A 21,276-nucleotide genomic window follows, 5' to 3' on the forward strand; every position below is an offset into this window, starting at 1 on the left:
CATGCTCTAAATATAGTCTCAAGTCAGCCCACATGGAGCAACCACAGGAGCTGGCTGCTGAACTAGTAAATACAACTCAGTGCTGGTCCCAGCTCCTCCTGACTGATGGGGTTTTGCAGGAAAGGAACAGTGAGTTACAGAGCAGGAAAAGAATCAGCATGTGTAGGCTGGGGCCACAGGCCTGAGATCACAACATGGTGAGATAAATCACAAGATGCAGATGAATGTGGGTGACGATGGGAGCCCTTTTTTGATAGCCTGTTCTCAGCTCCTCTTTCAAGCAGTAGTCAGGTTGCAGCTGTCCCCATCTTTCCTGGCACTAGCTATTGCCTTCTGTAGTTTAGTTTAAAGGAAGGAATATGGTGGTTTCTCACCAGTTAAGTCAATACTTGCTTGGATCTCAGCTTTGGCAATCCAAATCTTTTCCTAATTGTTTTATTTGCAATGATTCCAAAGCTGGGTGGGTAAAGATCTCTTAAGTCTTTCTGTGTTTGAATAAACCTAGAGGAAAGTTTTGAAGGTTGATGTACTCCTGGTTTTAGGTCACTTAAAGGAAAATCCATCGGAAAGAATCAGACATAAACCTCTGCCTTCCAGTGGTAAGAATTACCTGAGACTTATTTCTGCTCTAGTTGTTAATTACTAAAAATTTAATGTGAAATTAGATGCTACAAGAAATGTTGATTCCTTGCTATACATTTTGAAAACGTGATGTATGTGAAACTGTCAGTAAACCATGAAAGGAAATCATCTGCTTATTTGACATTTGACCTACATTTTACCTAGTGGGAGGAATCCTCTACAGGTCATAAACTATAACCTAAATTAATGATAAAGCCATAGTAATGACCTGTGTGTACAGGTGTTGTGGTTTAATCCCAGCTGGCATCTTTGGGTCAGTTGGGGTCAGCTGTCCTGGCTGTGTTCCCCCAACCCCATGTGCACCCCCAGCCTCTTGCTGGTGGGGTGAGGAGCCAAAAAGACCTTGTCTCTGTGTAAGTGCTTCTCAGGAACAGTACTCAACACAAATCCCAAACACAGCCCCAGACCAGTTACTATGAAGATAATGGACTCTACCCCAGCCTAAACCAGCACAACAGGACTACAGATGATCTGAAAATTTTTATTGTATTAGCTCTAATGGACTTTTCAAAGTTACCTTGAACATAGGGTAGGAAAAAGATTGCCTGCATGCTTTATACTATCTGAAATCTATATGATGACTTTAGAATTCATTTAGGCAGAACTGGCTGTAAAAGGAGCTAGAAATATTTCAGAGTTTAGACAGACCCTAAAAGTCAATTTATAGGAAGGCTTCTCAAAGCAGAAATTATCTACTTGGGAGCAACCCCAATAAATGCACAAAACTACTTTGCCAATACGAAAAATGAAACTGTATATTAAACGAGTACTTTACTCTTCATTAATTCTGCTGTACTTTCATCCCTTCCCTGTGACTGTTCCTCCCAGGCCAGGGCTGGGCAGAGGCAGCTCCTCTCCCTACACCTGCATAACTGAGCTCACTCTCCCACTGGGGTGGGTGTCGCTGTGATCACGTTAGTGTGTGAGCCAGAACAGACAATTACAGAGGTATTTGCACACATCATCTCCCTCCACAGCATTTTTGCTATGCAGACACTGGAGGGAGGGTGTCTTGAGCTACTTAGTGAAGTAAATGACGTGGGGGACAAAGCTAAACAACTCCTGCTTTTTCCTGTTCTCCTGGCCCCTGGTGGTGTTAGCTGTGAGGTGTGACAGCTTTGGGGGTACTTACTTTGGTTTTCTCAATCAGTTTGCTTATTTTGGGCTAATTAACCACATCCCTCTCGGTGTGTTTCCAAAGAGGTTATCTTCAGACTGCTCTTTGTTTGCCTACAAGGTCTCTGGGCTCCTGTGTCATGACAAGTGTGTGATGGGTGTCCTCATCTGTTCGGGGTGCAGGATGTGCTACCAGGGCACTTTCCTGCTGCCAAGTACATCTGCTGGCAGTAAGCCTGGAGGGTGGCTCTGCTGATAACATTGTGGTGTCCATCAAGCTAACATGAATTAGAAAGTTCATTTTGTAAGATTTTATCAATGCTCTTTGGCAAAGTGTTTGGCCAAGGCTAGCACATTTATTTTTTTTTCTGTGAGCAGATAAGACCCCTTTGATGCTGAAAGATCCTGAGCTGCCTGAGCTCTGGTAAGAACAACACTTGCTTGGTTTTCACTGACCCACTGGGATGTGGCTTTCTCCAGCCCCAAGGCCTGAGCCTGCTCCCTGTCTGCAAAGCAAATGAAATGAAGGATTCACTAATGTATTTATGTTCAAATGAAGTAAAGCAGCTCAAATGGGAGAGCCCAGCAAGCAGCAAATATAGGGGGCCAAGGGATGCTCCACCCCAATGGTGTATTGTGCTCACGCAGGTTAGTGCCAGGAGGAAAAACTTGGTATTGGACTTGTATCCTGGGAGGCTTTGAGCCTCTGGACTTGCAGCATCTCAGCTGGAATAATGTGTTTGAGCCTAATGCTGTGTTTTAATTACTACTTTGAGGGTAACACCTGTGTCTTGGCTGGACAAAAGGTAAAGGAAGGTAAAGCATTTTGTTTATTTTTCAGGCAGTCTAGTGCTGTCACAAAGACAATGATGGAAACATGGGCTGGGATGCAGGGGTAAGTCACTGGGGTATCTGTTCCAGCAGTGAGGGCAGCCAATGTCAGCTGAAACTAATGTCAAAACTCAAAGTGGGGATGCTGCAGAGTCCTTTTTCCACTGCCTGAGCTGCTCATTCCTGCCCTGTAACCCTTGGTCTCCCCTGGCACTGGCAGGGGTGTTATGAGGCTATGCAGGGGGCAGGACTTGGTTAGAAGTCTACATCAACCTGCAATAAAAAACCAATTTTGATCTAAACCAGTCCTCCAGTGTTGCTTTTCCGAGTGCAGGAGGGAAGGGCAAGAGCAGAGAGGAACCAGCTCTTTGCTTTAAGTGATGCTTTCTGTCAGCTTAAGGCACTCATGAAATTACAGTGTAGGCAAACACGTGTGGCTGTGTGTGGGAGCTGCCCTGCCTGCCGCCAGCACAGGACACGGAACAAGGAAATTTGCAAGAAATGTCGTCTTTGAGAAGATTAATGAGGCCTGTGGCAGCCTTGGTGGGTGTGCCTCTCGTGCTCCAGTGCGTGCAAGGGCGGAAAATGCAACCTTTGATCCAGCACTAATGGATTCACTGGCTGTGTGTGAAATGTCCAAGCGCCCCACTCGCTCGTGCCGTGGGCACACGGCAGCACGTGGCTGCTGGAGGGCTCGAGGGCTGACCCTGCCTGTAACTGCAGAGGGGGACCAGGGAGAGCTGTGGTGACACTTGGTGTTTGTGGCTGGAAACACAAGAAAAAAAAAAAAGAGGAAATGCATCTCTCTAATTACATATGTTTATTGTCTACAAAAATGAACACAGTTTTTAATGTCACACTTGCATGTTAAACTGGCTACTTGTATTTCTACGGGTTGTGGTTTTATTTTAAGGGCAATTTAGAGCAAGAGAAAGGAAGGGTTAAATCCCTTGACTTCAAGAAAACTGACAGGGAACATGCTTTTGTTTTAGCACATCCTGACAGCTGTTTAGTTGGGTTTTCTACGTATGGTTTGGGAAGTATGATGGGAGCCCAGATCATAAATGCATAGGTCACAGAGTTACCATCCTTCCACGAGAGGACTCTCTTCCCACCCTCAGAGTGCTTTGCTATGTTCCACAAATGCTGTGTTAGGCACCAGTTTGCTCTAAGTATGGAATAACTTGTTACTTTCTGGGAAATCAAGGAGCTGTTCTGCTGCTGTGAAAGCACGTGGCCTGGCTGTGTGCAGTAGCAGGGGGCAGCACTCAGGAGCATGGAAGATCCATGCAAGTCCTTCCAAACAGATTCTTCCCTTTTATCATCCTGGTCTTGTGTGCTGTGGCTCCAGAAGGCCCATGCACATTGCCCCAGTCCACCCATGCAGCATCACTGCATCCAGCAAAAGTGGGGACTGAGTTTCCTGGGAGTGCCAAGCTAGTATATCCAGCTACTAAAAAGTGTTGGCATCTGGCAGACCAGGTCTGGGACCCCAAGTTGACTTGGGTGCCATCCAGGCACCTACCTGCTTTCGAGTATCAGAGCAATATTTCACTAAGTAGATAGCTCTTCAAATTGGATTGGTTGAGCAGTAGGTCCCTGGTTCTTGGAAGCTTCTTGGTGGAGGAGAGAAGTCCTGAGCTCCTGGCTTGGCTCTCTGTGGGGTCTATGGAAGTAGCTAGAACTTTTTGAATGGTGGCCCTTCCTTTTGGGTGCAGTGTGTCACAGGGCTGGGACCTGGCTCCCCTTGGTGGTACAACAGCTGTGCACAAATGGTCTGTCATCAATGGCAGCAGCATCTCTGGGGTTTGGTGGGCAGTGGGAAAGGATGGACCCCTCCCCGGGGTGAGGGACTGCAACCCTCACCTGCCACCTACGGACAATGGCCTCAGCAAGGCAGGGCCTGGATAAGGAGCATGAAATATGGGTGATAAACTGTCAGTTGTCATCATTCAATGCAGAGTTAAAAATGTGGAGAGGCTGCTCCGTCGTCTTTCCTGCCAGAAGAAAAGTTTCACTGTCTTTCTTTAATTCACCATATTTAGTGGTGAATTAAAAATGGAAATGGAAAGAATTTGCTGAGGCTCTCAAGAAGACGAATGATTGTGTCATGTGTTACCTCTCCTCTTTCAGCCATGCTCTTCCTGTTCTTTCTACTTGAGTGAGGTGTGTAAGGAAATCCCATGGCTGGAGAGGAGACCTCAGGTGTGTTGTCAGGGTGTGCTGACCCTGGGCAGGTGGCACAAATTTGGGCTTTCATATGTGCAACTGTGGGGTTGCTTCCTTTCTGTTTTTTAATCTGGGTAATTTTCCCAGCTCTCTGTTCTCGGTATGCAAAGATATTTTTGGAATTAAGCTCATGAAATGTTTTTTCCTTCGTGATTGATAGATAAATATCACAAGCTTCCGAGCAAATAAATTCCCCCCTCCTGCTTTCCCTGCTCAGCAGTCACCCAGAGGACTCATGCTGCTGCATTAATCTGTATGCAAGCAATCAGGTTCGTAATCTGTGCCAATAAAGGGATTTATGGTCTCACAGAGCACAGAGGCTACATTCAATCTTGCTGACAGCACTAGGGTATGCCCCATTTAGTTGTCGGAAGACAGCAGGGTGTTATTTCCTTGCTGACTTTAAAGTGATTTCTGTGACCTGAAGGACACGAGTGTGAGGAAGACTGAGGACTTTTAAAGCCCGTTTGTGCAGAATCTATTTTGGAGTGCAGAAAGAGTCTCTAACACCTGCATGAAACTAATAACAACAGTCTTTATTTCCACTAACCTAATCTTAAGTTATGATCTGATGCCTGCACTTGCTGTGCTCTGATGGGGGCCATAGGAATGCTGGTAGGATCTGAGGTTCCTTTAGGCCCTGCAGTGTTTGCTGCTGAGTTGATTCTCCAAGGAGCCCACACCCCATTTACATATGACAGATGGGCAAGAAGCTTCTCTACACGCCATGGCCAAAGATGTGGTCTCTGCTTTTTTGGCTACCCTGGAAATATAATTTTACCTGGAGTACAAGCTGGGGCAGAAACTATTCTATTTCTCTGTGCTTGCTAAGCAGGTATTTAGGCTGTTGCAATTTTGCCTATAGCTATTTCGGGTTCTTTATTAGATCTGGGGTGTGACTTTCAGCTCTATTAAAGCATTGACTTAAGCATTGATTGCTGTGATTGTTACACGAAGGCCAAGTTAGGCTGGCTTATTACTTGGAACAAACTGGAAAAGTCTCTCTATGCCCTCTGACAGATCCCAGGGTAAACTGTAGGATGAACACGATTGCTGAGATGTCCCAGGTCAGTGGAGTCAGGAGGACCACCTACCTAATGTGTGTGTCACTGGGGGCAACTTCCATCAGTAGTGGACATAGTATAGTGTGGAGTGATGTTGTGTCTTGCAAACATAAATTTAATCTAAATGACATTTAAGTGACATTTAAATGAAAACGGTTCAGTACTTTTAAGAGATTGAAGGTGTCAGAATGCTCTTGGAGTGACCAAACTGGCTAGAAAGGGGGGAAAGGCTGTGTCTAAGAAGCACAAGTCAAAGAAAAGACGGGAGATGGTGTTTTTTCAAAGCTATTTTCCTGTCAGCAGCTGGAGTGTGGGAGTCCAGCCTCATGGGAGATTCCTGTAGAGATCTGTTGTTCCATGTGAGTTCACCTGTAACCACTTTATCCGACTCATAAATCCTAACACCCCCTCACACTCCATTATGAAGTACCTGCTCCACAGATTCCTTGGTGTGACAACATGACCAAACTGAGCAACAAGAATAAAAATCTCTACAACTTCCTTGACGTCATCCTTCCGTGCTGCGTCCATGCAGGACGTGGCTCTTGTGAGCTTTGCCACCTGCTTCAGCACACAGTCACTCCTTTCTCAGTTTGACCTTTTCATTAAAACTACCAGGAAGCCCCAAGTTTCTGGCTGGGATTGAGCCCTTCCATGTCTGTAAGCAGTTTAAGAAAAATGAAATGCAAAGGTTAGCAGGAGGCTTGCAGAGACTTTGCTAAACAGGTGGCCATGTCATGGTCTCTTATTAAATAAACAGAACAAGTCTGGAAATCATCCAAGAGACAAAGAGGTGTTGACATTCTCATTTTCATTGCTGCATTTAAAATTTTAACTGTTTCTTACCACTGTAAAATATGATTGTGAGCTTTTTGAGCATCAGTGACAGCACAGTGTTTTCAAGCAGGCTTTCTGTTTCAGCACCTCTCGGGGATGAGTGCTCCTCCAGACCTGTGCCTTCCATGTAGGAAACAGCAGAGGCAAGAGATTCCCATGCAGTATTAATTCAAGAATAGGAATGAAAGTCCCTCAAGACATCTGGCAAAGCCAAGGAACTCGAAGTATTTGAGAGGTATGAAAGGGGAACTTGCCAGTACGGGCAGTATATAAACCCAGAGCAGACAGAGTACCTGGGACAATGGCTTTATCATTGAGTGGGGTGAGGTGTCTATTGAAAATAAAATGCACGATTCCAGAGAAGCAGAGGCGTTGCTAATGGCCCAAAGCTAAGGCAATGATTAACACAGCATTAATTTTATTTGCATTTTACTCTATTCTTTTAAAGCCTTATGGGGAAGAAAAACTTATGGGGTCAGAAAGAGGCACAGTTTTCCAGTACCATGCCCAGGCAAATAGATGCATAAATCCCATTAGCAGTAATGGAAATCAGTTGTCTAACCCAAGTAATTGAAATTGTGTGCTGAATTTGCTTTCTTCCACAGTAGTGGCTCTGACTCCTGCCTCTTTGGTTTTTGTTGGTAAATAAAACAGGCTTTGTTTCTATCAGGACCATGCATAAAGAAAATGTCATCTTCCAGATCTGAAGGTAGTGCAAGAGCTGCAGAATCATCAGGACTTCTTGGCAAAGACTAGTTGCCAGATGAAAGTGGGGACAGAGGGATACTACCATAAGGGATCTGCTAGGCTGTGTCTGGACAGATATGTGTGGAGTATCAATTGGTGTCCAAGAGATTGTACTTGCATGGCTCATCTTTGTTCCCTGCTGAGGCAGGATTATATGATTCCCTGTGTTTTCTAAAAACAGCACCACTGTACTGTCCTGCTGGGATCAAGGATGTGAGCCTCCAGGCTAGGTGTAGAATTGCTCCAGGCCAGGAATTGCTACTTTTTAAAAATTTTAACTAGATTTAACAAGTCACATTCTTTTGGTAAAACTAGTTCTTCCTTGAGGGCTACTTGAATTTACTCTCAGCTTCCAGTGGGATTTTAGTGTGGGCAAGACAAGGAAAGGAGGACAGGAGTGAGTTATCATCAGAGCCTTTACTGGCCCCAGGTGTTTTCCCCTGGTAAAACTGTGTGCCTCTAAAGCTTGGATGTGCTCTTGACAGGTCAGGTCTTGCAATCTGCACAGTGCCTCCTCCTGAGGATATCAGAGACAGCTCTGCAGGCAGCCACTCTGCCTTGTCCTGCCTGTCGCCTTTGGGATGTGGACACGTTTGTGTGTGAGCAACAGCACTGACCTGGGCTCCAAAACCTCCTGGACAGATGAGCTCCTGTGCTGTGTAAAGACTCCTGGTTGGTTCTGGGTGCTTCTGGATGGCTCCACACAAAGCAGCTGTGGGGAGAATCCAGCACAGCATTTAAATGAGTAACAGAGGAGTCTCCCAGCAGGTGACAGGCTCTGAGGGCCATCGAGTCAGATGTTTTTGCTCAGTAGTTTGTATCTGCACGTCCTGGGGTACAAGGAGGAAGAAACCTTTTCAGGAAAGATGTGGTTAGCTGAAACATGAGAGTCGGTCAAATACGTGTTGTTGATGTTCCAGCATTGGGCAATTCTGATTTGCCCCAACTTCTGCTGGATAAACAAATCCTTAATGAGGTGGGGTTTTTTTGGAAAGCTGTGTTCCTCACACACAAGCGTGTCCACATCCCAAATGTGACAGGCAGGACAAGGCAGAGTGGCTTCCTGCAGTGTCATGCAGCTTTGGCAGTCGGGAGGCATGTTCAGTTCTGTCCATCAGCCCTTTTGCAAATGAGAAGCAGCAGTGTTGGTTAGGACAGGATTATTATTCCTGCTGTGTTAACACTCACACGAGTAGCAAATACATTCATAGTGGATTGAGAAATTACTGTGAAAGTTGCAATTCAGACGTTTGGGTATGGCCAGGAAATTGTTTATCAATTTTTTTTCTAGTTTATAAACCTGGAAATGAGATTCTATGGAAGTTCCTTCATTGGCAGCACAGCTGGGAGAGACTGATGAGTGTCCGTTGCTCTGCAGAAGGATTGGATCAGGTACCAAGTTATGTAGGCATGATATCTTCATTTTAGATCTAATAGGAAATTCATTTTTTGGCCTGGAGCTCACAGGCCTAATGAGCCTACTGCTACCTGCCAGCTGGTGGTATCTGTTTCTGTGTAAATCTCCTTTTCACTGGGAAATCAAGAGTGACTTGCCTGAATTCAACTCACAGTGTTAGTGGGTTTATGATTTTACAACTGCTTCTTGTGATTTATCAGTTAATGGTCTTTCAATTCACTTTGATCTACACTGATGTATCTATACTAATCTTAAACCATAATGTCATGCAACTCAAGGAGTCATAAAGTCGTTCACTTAAGTGAAGAAGATGGTGAACTAACATGATGATCTTTATCAGCCATAGCTGGCGGTTTTGCAACAGAGTTATCTGGATGGGACATTCAGTTGTGTTATCTTTTCATTCTTTTGTGTTTGTGTAACATATTAGTCTTCCTGTGATTTTGCTTGGGTTCATGCAAGATTATGGGTTCATGTCCATCTGCTTATTCTGGCCATCTATTTCTTTCCAGCCTTCTGGAACACCCATAGCATTCCAAGCTTTGTCAGAAGTCAACACTACAGGATGCTAGTGTGTGTCAGGGGAAGTGGAATAATAACTGTTGCCTGTAGGTATCTCTCTTCAGCCAAATTATTCTTCTGTGATACCCAGAAATGATCAGGTGCAATGAAATTCATTCTCATTCTACAGACCCTTGTGCAAGAGAGATCCTCTGAGGCTCATGGACTTCACAGCTGTCCCTTGATCTGGAGTATTAGTGATAAATGCCAATGTCAGCTTTCTCTAGGTAGTTTTTCTAAGCTTTTATTTTTCTGGCAACTCCAGCTTATCAACTTTATAAGTTTGCTTGTATTCCAAGTTTTGACATTTTTTCCCATTAAAACTCCCTAAAGGTAAATGTTATTTCTTCACAGCAGCCTGTAGCTGGGTTTGGGACATTTTTAGACTATCAGTTTCAGGGAAGACTCAGGTGATGGTTGAGGAGACAATTACTGCTGTTTGGTTTCCCACAAATTTACTTAGACTGAGATATTGGTGTAAGTTTGACTGCAATGAGAGTCACCTCTGTGGCATTAAGAATCCAGAAGGAGGCACCAGGGGTGGACTGCCTCCCTTCTGTAGGCCCCTGGTAAATAGCTGCCTTGACCATGTTGGTCAAGCCCTTCAGAAACCCCAGGGTAGCCCTGTGTGTGCAGCTGTAAACATCACAAGGCACAATAACTGAGTCTGTCTAAGAAGTAAATGTGTTGCAGCTTGGCTCACCCCAAGTAGTCAAGACCTTCTGTGCCCTTAGCACTTGTGTTGTTTTGATATAACTGCATTGAGGGTGGAAAAACGTGCAGCAGTGGGGAATGGCTGAACCCAAAGGACTCTCTGTACCTTACTAAAAATAGTGTCATTTAAAAAAAAAACAACCAACGACAGTTTTTTTGCTGTTCTGTTAGGGGAATGATAGGACAACTTGGCCAAACATATTTAAAATGTGAGCTTTGAGGGATAGAAGAGATGATGTTTCCAGTTGCAGTTGATCCAGTGTCAAAATGAATGCGTGGCATAAGTAATCACAGAATCTCATAGATTGGTTCAGGCTGGAAGGGACCTTAAAGATCATCTAGTTCTACCCCTGTTGCCATGGACAGGGACACCTTCCACCAGACCGATCACATCCATCAAATCCATATTTCTCCAATTTAGAAACAAGGATGTTGTGCAGGACATGTCAAACACTTTGCACAAGTCCAAGTAGAAGATGTCAGTCGCTCTTCCCATAAGCCCTTGGTCAGTTCCTTATCCATCCCCAGGCAGAGCTCCATGCACCCCAGTTGGTCATTGACACAGAGAGCAACATCCCCTCCTCCTCTCCCCTGCCTGTCCTTCCTAAAGAGCCTGTATCCCTATTCCCCATGTGTTTGCACAAGGTGAGACACCTCTGCATCCCATGTGTGTGTTCAGCCTTCAAAGAGATTAACACTGATTGTTGGCTGTCTTATAATAGCACCCTGCCAGTGCTGCAAGAGGTGTGTGAAATGTGGCAGCAGTGCTCAGAAATGCACAGGACCATGGACAAAAAGCTGTAAGACCCTAATTGGCAATATTCCCAGTGAAGGTACCGAGAGGATGTTTGCTCCAGTCTCCCAAGCAGACCTGCAGTTATCTTCACTGGGTGTTTTCAGCCGAATCACAGTGTGTCCTCCAGAAAAGCAGATGTTCTTCACAAAATCCAGTCTGATAGAACTGGAATGGTTGTAAGAAGCTGAAGGCAATGGAGCAAAAAAGACGATCCCTTTGGACAGACAGATTAGGATGGGTATTTTGTTGCAGGGAGGGAGGCAGTGTGGAAACACTGATCAACTGAGATTAAAAATAAAGCCAGGAACCAGTTCTCAGCTAAATGAATGCAGAGGACAATGGCCTGTGCCATTACTTATCTTTAGGAGGGACAGAATTGGAGAATGACGATGATTTATAAATATGGAGGGGGGGAGATTGTTTTGGTATTAAAAGTTAACAAATTAAGCATCAAAATACAGAGCTAAGATGAAATTTAATTATTCTTTTCAGTACTTAGAGCATATTGGAGAGGCTTGTCTTCATTTCTATGTTCATTTAATAATTTGCATAGCATAACACAAACTAGAGATATTTATGGAACCCTCAGATATAGTAAATTATAAGGCAGTACCAATTTTTCTTGATTAAATCGATATGAAGTCTAGGTACACAAGATAAAACCCTGCTTCTGGCACTGTTGTATAATGTTCTGATTTGAACTGAAACATCTTAGTTGGCTGAAAAACAGCCCTGAATATTTCACAGGTCTTTAAAGGGGTGTTGTGCTCGCATCCCATTTCCCCATGTGGCTTTCTATTTTAAACCAGGCTGAATTTTGGTGCAGGGTTCTAAATACATGTAGTATCTAGAACATTGTCTCTCTGTGTTCTTATTCATTAGAAGGAAGTTAATTGCATTGCTAGTTGCTTCATTTCATCTTTCTTAAAGCATAAACAGAGTCCATTATGGTTCATGCCCCAGAGTAAATCAGGATTTTTATGAATGTGAACAAGATATCTTCTCAGTCACTTAAGAATGAAGGTTAGCATCTCTCAAACCCATTGAAGAGTATGGGTATGTTTTCAAAGCTCAAAATACAGAAACTACTATTAAAATATCCTCTCTGTCATTTTTAATGTCATTTTTGCCCCCTTCCTCAACTCTAAAAAGAGGCAGAAAATAAAACAACATAGTAATAGCTCTTTCAGAGTGAGCCCTTGTTCCTAATGCAGGCATGATTTAATGCTTATTGTTTCTTCGCCAACTTAATTCTTCTAACTTCTGGCATGTCCACAGTGTAAAGTCAGCCCAGATTTCAAATGCTTTTTCATTTCCAAAAGGGTATGTGATTTATATGTTCTGCAATGACTAGCAGAGCTGCCCTCAGGTAGGGGGAGAGATAAAATAAGGGTACACTCTCAGCAAACAGCTCTTGCTCTAAGATGAGGTTACTTGTCCAAGTCAGGAGTTGGGGAGACCTGAAGAGTTTGGTGTTCTAAGTATAGGGAGAAATTTTGGCATCTTACTGAAATGACTGTGAGAAGTATTAAGCTGTGTGCAGGATTTCTGTTGTGTCGTCTAAGCAGTGTCCTAGGTAGCGGCACATATGAATTATTTTGACTTCACTTCTCCCCAGTCCTGCCTACACACTTAATTTGGTGCATTGCAAGTAGGTGCTAATGGCACCATGTGAGAAGCCTTTGCAGGAATGGCTTCTGAACACTGCAGCTAAACAAAATGCCTCAAAATTAATATTATTATTTTTCTGTAGAGGAGAGTCACTGCAGCAAGCAGGTTTTTACAGATAACCTCCAGCTCCCTGCAGGCACAGAGCCACTTTCGTGGGGGTTCTCATCTGAAGGTATTAAGTTCTGTTTGAGATTTGCTTTCTGCATGGAGTAAATCCCTCATTTTAGTCAAATGCAAGGTTTTGGGAAAAAATCGAAGTGTTTTTTAGTTAACATTAAGGATAAACTTTTCAGGAGTACCTAGAGAAAAATGCTGTGGATCTGATTTACGAAGACATTTTAGCTGGTTAAATTATGGAGGGAGGGTTACTGGGAGTTGTAGAAATGGAAGGGCACCTCATTCTTCTTGCAGTCACACTTGCTAGGATTTTTGACTTTTCCTGTCGTTCTCACTAAGCACCACTCTGAACCTTGAGGGAATTAAATAGTTTTTTGCATAAGCAGCCTAAAGCTGCACAGGCATGGTTGCAAATTTAGCCAGATAGGCGGCTTCCCCTGAGAACAGCCTCCTACAGCTTGTCTTGGCAGTAGTATTTGCTGAGGGATGTCTCGGTGGATGAAGTTCACAGGCATAGCCCTATACTTTGTGTAGCTTGGATGTTGCTCAGACAGTTTGCTCCTCATTGTTTGTTTCCTTGGAACTGTGTTGGGTTTGGTTTTTCACTCTGTGGGCAACTCTGTTTGCTGTTCACTGCATAAAGACATCCTAGCAAAGCCAAGTGCAATAGTTCCTACAGTTGTTTCTCATTTGAGTATTACTTTCAATGCCCTTAAAAGCACTGGTGTTCCAAGCAGATACTTCATATAGGTGTTCTGTACCATCTGGTGGGAGCTACTTTCACCCACTAGAAAGTACTTAATAATTAAAAGTGCTGATCTCTAGAATGCTGCTTACTAAGCAAGTGAGCAGGAGTGGAGAGCTGCTTCAGATAGCGAGGTATATCCATGCCATCTACAGGTAGAAGAATGAAGCTGGGAATGTGCAACTTTGACATCTCCCATGCTGTCTGGGTTTGATCTCTTGCATCCTGCTACAGGTGGCAATCAACTCTGCCACGAGCTGCAGTGACCAGCAGGAAGGGGCAAGGGCAGCACCCTGGCTATGGACCCCCCTTGCTCCCTCTCTGGCAGGGTTGGTGTAGGCAGCAGGGAAACAGCAATTTCGTGGTGTGTGGCTGGGACTGTGTGAGAGCAGCTCTGAGGTTTGTGTTCCTCTGTCAGCTTGGCAGGAGACATGAGAGGTGCCCAGTTGTGGGTGCCATGGTGTTCCTCCATGGTACAGAAGAGCCTGAAGAAAGTCATCCAAAAACAGGCTGCTGAAACAGGGTTCCAATAAAATCACCATGATCAAGGGGAGAAGGTGAAAGTGTTTTATGGGAAGGGAATGAGTGGAGGAAGTCAGTGGAGCCCAACAATTTGTCAGGGAAGAGAGAACTTTTTAATTGACTGTCAAACCATAACCTTGGAAACCTAAGGAGAAGAGGCATCAGCATGTCTGTCAGCACAGATAGGCATCAATCTTCCCTGGCGAGACAGCAACATGATTACTTCTGGGATAATGTCAACAACCTGGAAGTGCAGTAAGCTGATTTGGCCTGTTACAAAGGAAGGGAGGAGGTGGGATGCACCTCCTCCCCACGTTTATTCAAAGCTCTTTCATTTAAATAGATTGTTTACAGCTACATTTTTTAATTAGGAGAAATTAAAACCTATATCTTTATTTTGAAAGATTCACTTTATTATGGCCTGTTCCAAAATAAGGTCAAACTGAGGACAAATATCATCTTAACAATTTTCTTTCCATATTTCCTAATGTTTTTGTGGTTTCCTTCATCTTAGCCGAAGATGTCCTAGCAAAACATATGTAGTGGTTGATAGGAAATACTACAAATACCTTTAATTTTAGCAGAAAAAAAAACCACCTTAAATTGTCAGGAATATTTTACTTAAAAACAATTTATTATCTGGAAAAGATTTGGAACCAGTCAGCAGTCTTGCACATCCCATGATGGGAGCTCATCTCCTGACCAACATCCAGCATTATTGATGGAGTACCTGAGGCAGTTGTCTGTCCCACTTTGCATGGAGTTGATGTGTCACAGAAACCCTCCTATAACCTTGATAAGGAGCAACTTCACTGTCTTGTTCCAGGTAGTTTTGTCTGCCCTAAGACATGAGAAAAAACACTACTCCCACTCTGCTTTCCAGCTCAGTGGAGTCATGGGCTTCATCCAGGACTTCTTGCCTGTGGAAGTACGTGTCCAGAACAAGGTGTTGCTTCTTGGAGGGACCATTAAACATCCTTCTCTACCTACTTCTCTGGTCACCTGCATCTCTTCTGGCAGCTCTGTAAGACCAGAGTGGCCCCTGTCTGCTGTGCTCTGAGAGGCACATATTCAGAACATTATCACTTCGTCCACATGTTCTTCATGCTGTGCTTCCAGCTCAGAACTCAAACACCCTGCTGGGCAGTAAAGGCAGATCAGGAGAAGTCTTAAGCAAGGGGGAGTGTAGAGGCACTCGACCTGCCTTGGTCTATGGCAGAGATTATGAGTAGCGTTGTGCACAGAGCCGGTTGCTCTTTTTGCTGATGGATGGCTGAACTGTCCGGTGTTACAAACACTGATATTTTTTCTGTTCTTGATGAAATGGAAACCACAAAAAATTAACTTTGCATCAAATTAGGTGCTCTTAATAACAAGTAGTTTTGGTTGATCCATGGCTGTTGGATTTAGCTTTGTTTTTTTTCACCCTACTTGTTATGCTCCAGATAAACTACAGCAGTTCTTTTTAAAAGGGAAAATGTACTGAGCTTTTGAAAAACTTTGGATTATAGATGTAATGTACAGTGACTATGTGACATGATGAGATTTCTACTGTAGTCATTCTGCCTAGAAAAAAAGAAGACTGTTTTCTGGTACTGAAATGCATCTACTGATGAACATGGTCTCTGCTCTCTTCACTTTAGTTGTGCAAGGGCCATGGGAACGAGGTGTATGTTGTAAATGAGGTTATGTCAAGACACTGTGATTTATGACCATAATACCAGAGTCTTGTCTCTACGTCTTTGCACAACTTATCCTAATAACATCTACTGTTATCTGGGAGGAAAAAGTGAACCTTAGCTTACAGCACAATTTATATTAATTGCATATCCCTTTTACATACCTGGACCAAACTTTTGCTCATTGTTTTGCAGAAGTTTAGGGGAGGTAATCAACAATACCATGCCCTGTTGTACAGCACATTTCAAACAATTAGTATGACATTTTCTGAATTAAAAATAACTAGTAGCATAAATGATCAAAGTGGTTTGTCAAAAAGGAAACATCTGTGCTCATTGAAAAGCTTTGAAGGCACCAGCCCATTAACACCCATTAAATTGATGATATATGGGGCTGTGCTAGAGAGCAGGCTTTGTGGACAGCTTGGGGTATGTTAATTTTATCCCTGAGGTGCTGACAATTACTTAAAAAGCCCTTTGGTGTATCTTACCTTCTTTATCCCCACCTGTTCTGCTTTTGGAAGCACAGCACTTTGGCTGGAGGGTCCCATGTGCAAAGAGAGGGTGCAAGGGTATTAAGGGATGTGTGAGTACCCTGTATATGGGCTGACCCTGACACTCTGTCCTATGGGGTCCAACAGGCAACTTCTGATTATTCAAGCACATCTTCAGTTGCCTTCCCAGTTGCTGATGGAAAGAGGAGGTGAATGATTGGAGACAACAACCATTGGTGACAGAAGGATTTACAAGGAGACCTTAGGCAGATCTCTGGGGCTTGGCCCTGCATTGTTTGCTGTTCACCCACAGACAAAACATGGATTAACACAGGCTCAAAAGCTTATCCTCAGCCAGTATGTGTGTAGATGAATACACGTAAGGGGTGTATGAGGTGTATGGTATGATATGGCACCAGGAGAGTGATTTTGCAAATGATTCCAGGCTTGTAAAAGATTTGAGTGGTCCTTTTTTTCTATTTTTTTAGAGGACCCACAATGCCACATTTGCTATACAGATCTCAGCATGGACTGTTGTAGTGCCTGGAGTTGAGAGGACAGGAACCAGGACTGGACGAGGAGGATCGATGCTGCCGCTCCTGGGCATGCAGGGCTGGCTCACTGCAGCTCGTGGAGAAGTATGTTTAGAGTCTCCTACTGGCTTTGTTACATTAGCAAGTTTAGCATAGTTTCTCTTTCACAGTGTGGGGTTTTTTAGCACTTAATTGAAGGCTAATTGGAAATTGTATGTCGATTTTAAAGGGATGGAAAAAGTGACTCCTTTGACATTGCTGGGAATAAACATCCCATGAATTTCCACAAAGGTTGGTGTGGAGATCCCAAAAGGGGAGTGTCAGTGTCTAGTCTGTGAGTGGTCAATCTGCCAAGGCTAAAATCTGCTGAATTTAGGAGAAAACTGATCTCCTGAACTTGGGTGTATATTGCCCCATGGAAATGTTTTCCTAAAAAAAATTATCTACATATGAAATGAACACTTTTTTTTATCCTTTGTTCAATACACATAGCTGAATTTTCCCAATCTAGGAAGTGCTTGCCCTTGCAACAACCTCTGGACTGGGCTGCAACATTTCTGTAACCTTGTTTCATTGCAGGAGAAGTGGGTTGCAGGAGCCTGCAGGATTCATTTGTGAGAACATTTAGCTACAGAGGAGAGAGGTGAGCCCTGGTGTTCCAAACCCAAGGCTAGTCCCTTAACCCCGGATCAATCTTACCTTTAAATTGATTTATGTGTAGGATTTCACTTCTTTATCCTTGTGTATACCATAACTTATGCAGACACACTCTGCATTAACAGCATTCATATGTGCAGAATATAGGGGTCCTTACATTACATGTTTGAATGCACATTTTGACTAAAGAGGGAGCATTGCATGGATGCAAACAATTGTTTTCATGTCATATGAGAATGTCTGTTTCAGACTCACCTCCAATTTAAAGTGTAGATCCCTTTTTGTTATTCATGCTGTAGAGACACCATATTTAGCCCCTTCTGGAAAACTGGGCTTTTTAGCCTTTGGGACTGAAGTTAGTTGACTAGTTAGTCAAGTTGATTAGTTTGTCAAACTGGGAAGCCTGCTGATAGATTCAGAGGAGCAAGATAGGATGCTTTGGTTTAAAGGTAAAAGTTGAAGGTGCAGTCTGCTGCCAAAGCCCAGTTGTTTACTTCTGTCCACAGCAGTCAATTATACTGACTCAATTCCTCTTGATATACACCTCAGCTACTAACAAGTTCAGCCAACAAATGTCTGATGTAGAAAGAAGTAGAAAAACGGAGTTTTAGCCCAGAAACTCTAGGTATGTTGTGCCATTAAGACATTTTTATGCTCTCTGCTCAGCTCCACTGCATAAAAATTCCTACCAGCCCTTTTAAATTTAAGCAAATTAAGGGCACACACTGAACTACTTGTTATTAATATCTCAGCACTATTTTCTAATTCCCAATTCATACTTGAAATGGATTAAACTGCTAATCCTTGACAAGGCAGCAGAATTTGAAGCTAATTTATTGATGTGCTCTTTTAAGAAATTTTGGGTTTCTTGTCTATAAATTAAATTTAAACAGAGCCTTCAAGGTCCTCTCCAAGTTAGAGAGCAGAGCTCTGTGTGCTCACACACCACATGTCCTTGAGCTTGCTGTGCAGTGTGGCTGGGGAGGGGTTGCCTTGGTTTTAAAGGGATGTGTTTGTGCGTTGATAGCTGTTTCTTAAGGCTGCCTGTGCCAATGGCTTCTCCATCCCACCCCATTTGAACTGTCTTGGTTCACCTTGACTACCTCTCCAACTTCTTGTCTTCCACTAAGCTTTTGCTCCTGTCCCCAGCTCAGGCATTGCTCTGTGCTGTAGGTGGTGTTTAATGAGCTGTCCCAGATGTGGGATGTCAGTGCTGAGCCTGGAAAAGGCTCTGTTGTTCTGCAGGGAATTGTTTTCGAGTCCTTGCACATTTTTCATCACCTTGGAGCCTAATCTTGCGCTTAGTCCTGTATGTTTATGTTAGTAACATACTCCTTTACCGAAGAAAGTTGATTGTTTTCAGAATAATGCAATTATGTGGCTATTGTTGCTTTCCTTGGTTGTTGTTCTCTTGCCTGGGAAGGAGTAAACACCGTGGAAGCTTAGAATAAAGCTGCTGGTAGGAATCTGTGCTCTGTGCCCTGCTCAACACTGAGCAGAGCTGCCCTTTGCTTGCCCTTTGCCCAAGCCTTTTCCAACCACACAGCCACTTTTACAGCTCCAGGAAAGACAACAGGAATAGCCTGTGCATCCCTATCAGTCTCCTGAGCCATGCTGGCTGCTGGGCTAGGCTGTCACAGGAGGAGGCATCTCAGCTGTGCTTGAGTGGCCCAGTCATTTGAACTCTAGGAAAAGCAGGTAGCCAACAACATCCTCTTGACTGTGGCTGATGCTCCAGTGAACCCTGCATGGACACTGAGACATCAATATAGCTTCCTTTGGGTGGTTTGATTTCTTGTCCTACTAATAATTTTGAGGGGTTTGACATTTCTGTCTCTTGTAAGGTCAAAAACTTGGACTATTTAAAGCAATTTCATGCCAGCCCTGCCTCCCTTGTCCTGTCTGTTGTCCCAGACATTTTTGTTTTAGAAATGTAAAAAAAAGAAAAATGTTTTGTCGATTTTAAAAGCACCTCATAATTTGACAAATAAGTTGAAATGAAAGCTTCCATGAAGAATATTTTAAAAATGGCAATTATCACCTCAGACATTTCTGGGAGCAATTGACAGCAAGTTTTATCAAAATCTAAATCGCTTTGGAATTAAAACCGGCAAATTGCTAATGAACCCAAATGAAACTTTCTGACAAACTGACTGCAGTAACAGTGTTCTTGCCAGCTCTGAAAAAAGTCTTTTATTTAAGACAACCTGTGATTCCAGGCATCACAGTAGGAAGTAACTGTCTTGATGCAGATGTGTTTTTAAAACCAAGAGAGAAATGCAGGTGGAAAGGGACCAACACAGTACATCAGAAGAGGATGCAACCAATGCCACCTCACTCCAGCCAGTGCAGGGATGACCAAGGCAGTTTAATATATGCCTTAATATGGGTAGGACATAAGGCAGCTCTCCTCCTCAGTCTTTAAAGGTCCCATGTACCAAGTTTTTCCTTAGGTATTTGCAGTGAAGCACTGATTTTCACAAATGCTGGGCCAGAAGAGGCATCTGCAGCCACTGCACCTCCCTCCCCATGTCCCTTTGCCTCACAGGGCTCCTTCCCAGTCCCCGTGGTGGGAGCCACTCTAGTCTTGCTCTCCAGCACTGTTTGGCTGTGCTTCAAATGCTGCTACCTGGACTCATCCCTGAACTCATTACAGCAGGTATTTCCTCTATGTTTTTGCACAAATCGCAGTGTTTGTCCTGCTGGATCCTCTTTTCTGCATCAGAATTTATCAGCATGCTTTGGGAAAAAATGCACTCAGGCTTCTATATCCTTCTGGCTGTCCAAAGTTACCCATGGAATAAGGAGAATGTACACACATACCCGTGAGCAAATACCAGCTCGTGTTTGTCTCTTTATCACGCTTTCTGCAACACTGCTGTGAAGAACTTCTATGCCTGGCTGTCCTTAAAGGGTTCTCAGTTAGCTCAATAAAGTTTTGGAAATTCAGGAGAGAGTGAAACTTGTAATTCCCAAATGCTAGGGCTGGGTCGGTGGGGTTGATAACTGGTGAAAGTAATGCTTGCCCAGGGCTCTTTAGGTGGTGGATGGGAGTTCCTGACAGAGATTTTGAGACCAAACACATTCCCACCTGTATGGAACACAGAGTGAGCTCAGCTGGGTTTCCTGGAATGCTTTGTCCTCTCCCCAGGCAACAGCTTCTAAGTGGAAAAAGCAAATGGTGTCTCTGAGCCTGGGTATGGCAGGCGTGGGAGTGAGTATCAGGAGATGATTCCTAGCAGAATCCATAGTCTGGAAAGTTATATGCACACAAAATTGTCTCAATATAGTGTTTGCTTCATTGCTAATAAGGCTGCACGCCAGAGAGAGGACAAGACTAGATCTGCCTGGCATTTGAGGCTGGTTTTCACAGGAGGCAGGACTGGCTCCCATTTACACTGCTGAAAATTCTCTGACAAAAAGCCAGTGGCTAAGACATGTAATGTTAATTACAGATAATGTCGACTGAAATACCTGGAGGAGACAGGCAATAGCTGCAGTCTTTAGAATCCAAAGGGACTTGTCTGAGTGGCATTAATTTTTAACGCTTCAATCAGGATAAAATCCCTCTACAGAGTCTTAAGGGGAGTAGGAGTAGTCTGTTTAATTTTTTTAATATAACCTGAAGGAGAAAGCAATAATTTCAGCAATCTCTAGTGATGACAAAATCCTTAACTGGACAATGGGAAAAACAAACTCCTCAGTTCCACCGAAGACATTTAAAACTAAGCTGAAGCCAGACAGGGAACAGCATTTCCATTATCTTTATAAGCCATTCCATAAGATTTAAATCTCTCGCATGCTCTTTTTCTTTTTTTTTTTTTTCCTAGGTGAGATTTCGTGCTGCCCTGATACACACTTCCCTGCTAAAGCTGAAAGGCTTTTGCCCAGGGAAAGGCAGTTT

General features: G+C 43.6%; 1 long non-coding RNA gene across 1 annotated transcript in view; it reads left to right on the forward strand.

Annotated features, from left to right (window-relative positions):
- Positions 1 to 463: 463 nt before the first annotated feature.
- LOC108639327 overlaps positions 464 to 21,276 on the forward strand; it is a 67,615-nt gene continuing 46,802 nt past the window's right edge. Inside the window, exon 1 of the long non-coding RNA XR_001920387.2 lies at positions 464 to 599. This is a non-coding gene — a long non-coding RNA (uncharacterized LOC108639327). The remainder of the gene's footprint in view (positions 600 to 21,276) is intronic.

This window comes from Manacus vitellinus, unplaced genomic scaffold (assembly GCF_001715985.3).
Source record: "Manacus vitellinus isolate BGI_N305 unplaced genomic scaffold, ASM171598v3 scaffold_19_pilon, whole genome shotgun sequence".
Lineage (NCBI taxonomy): Eukaryota > Metazoa > Chordata > Aves > Passeriformes > Pipridae > Manacus > Manacus vitellinus.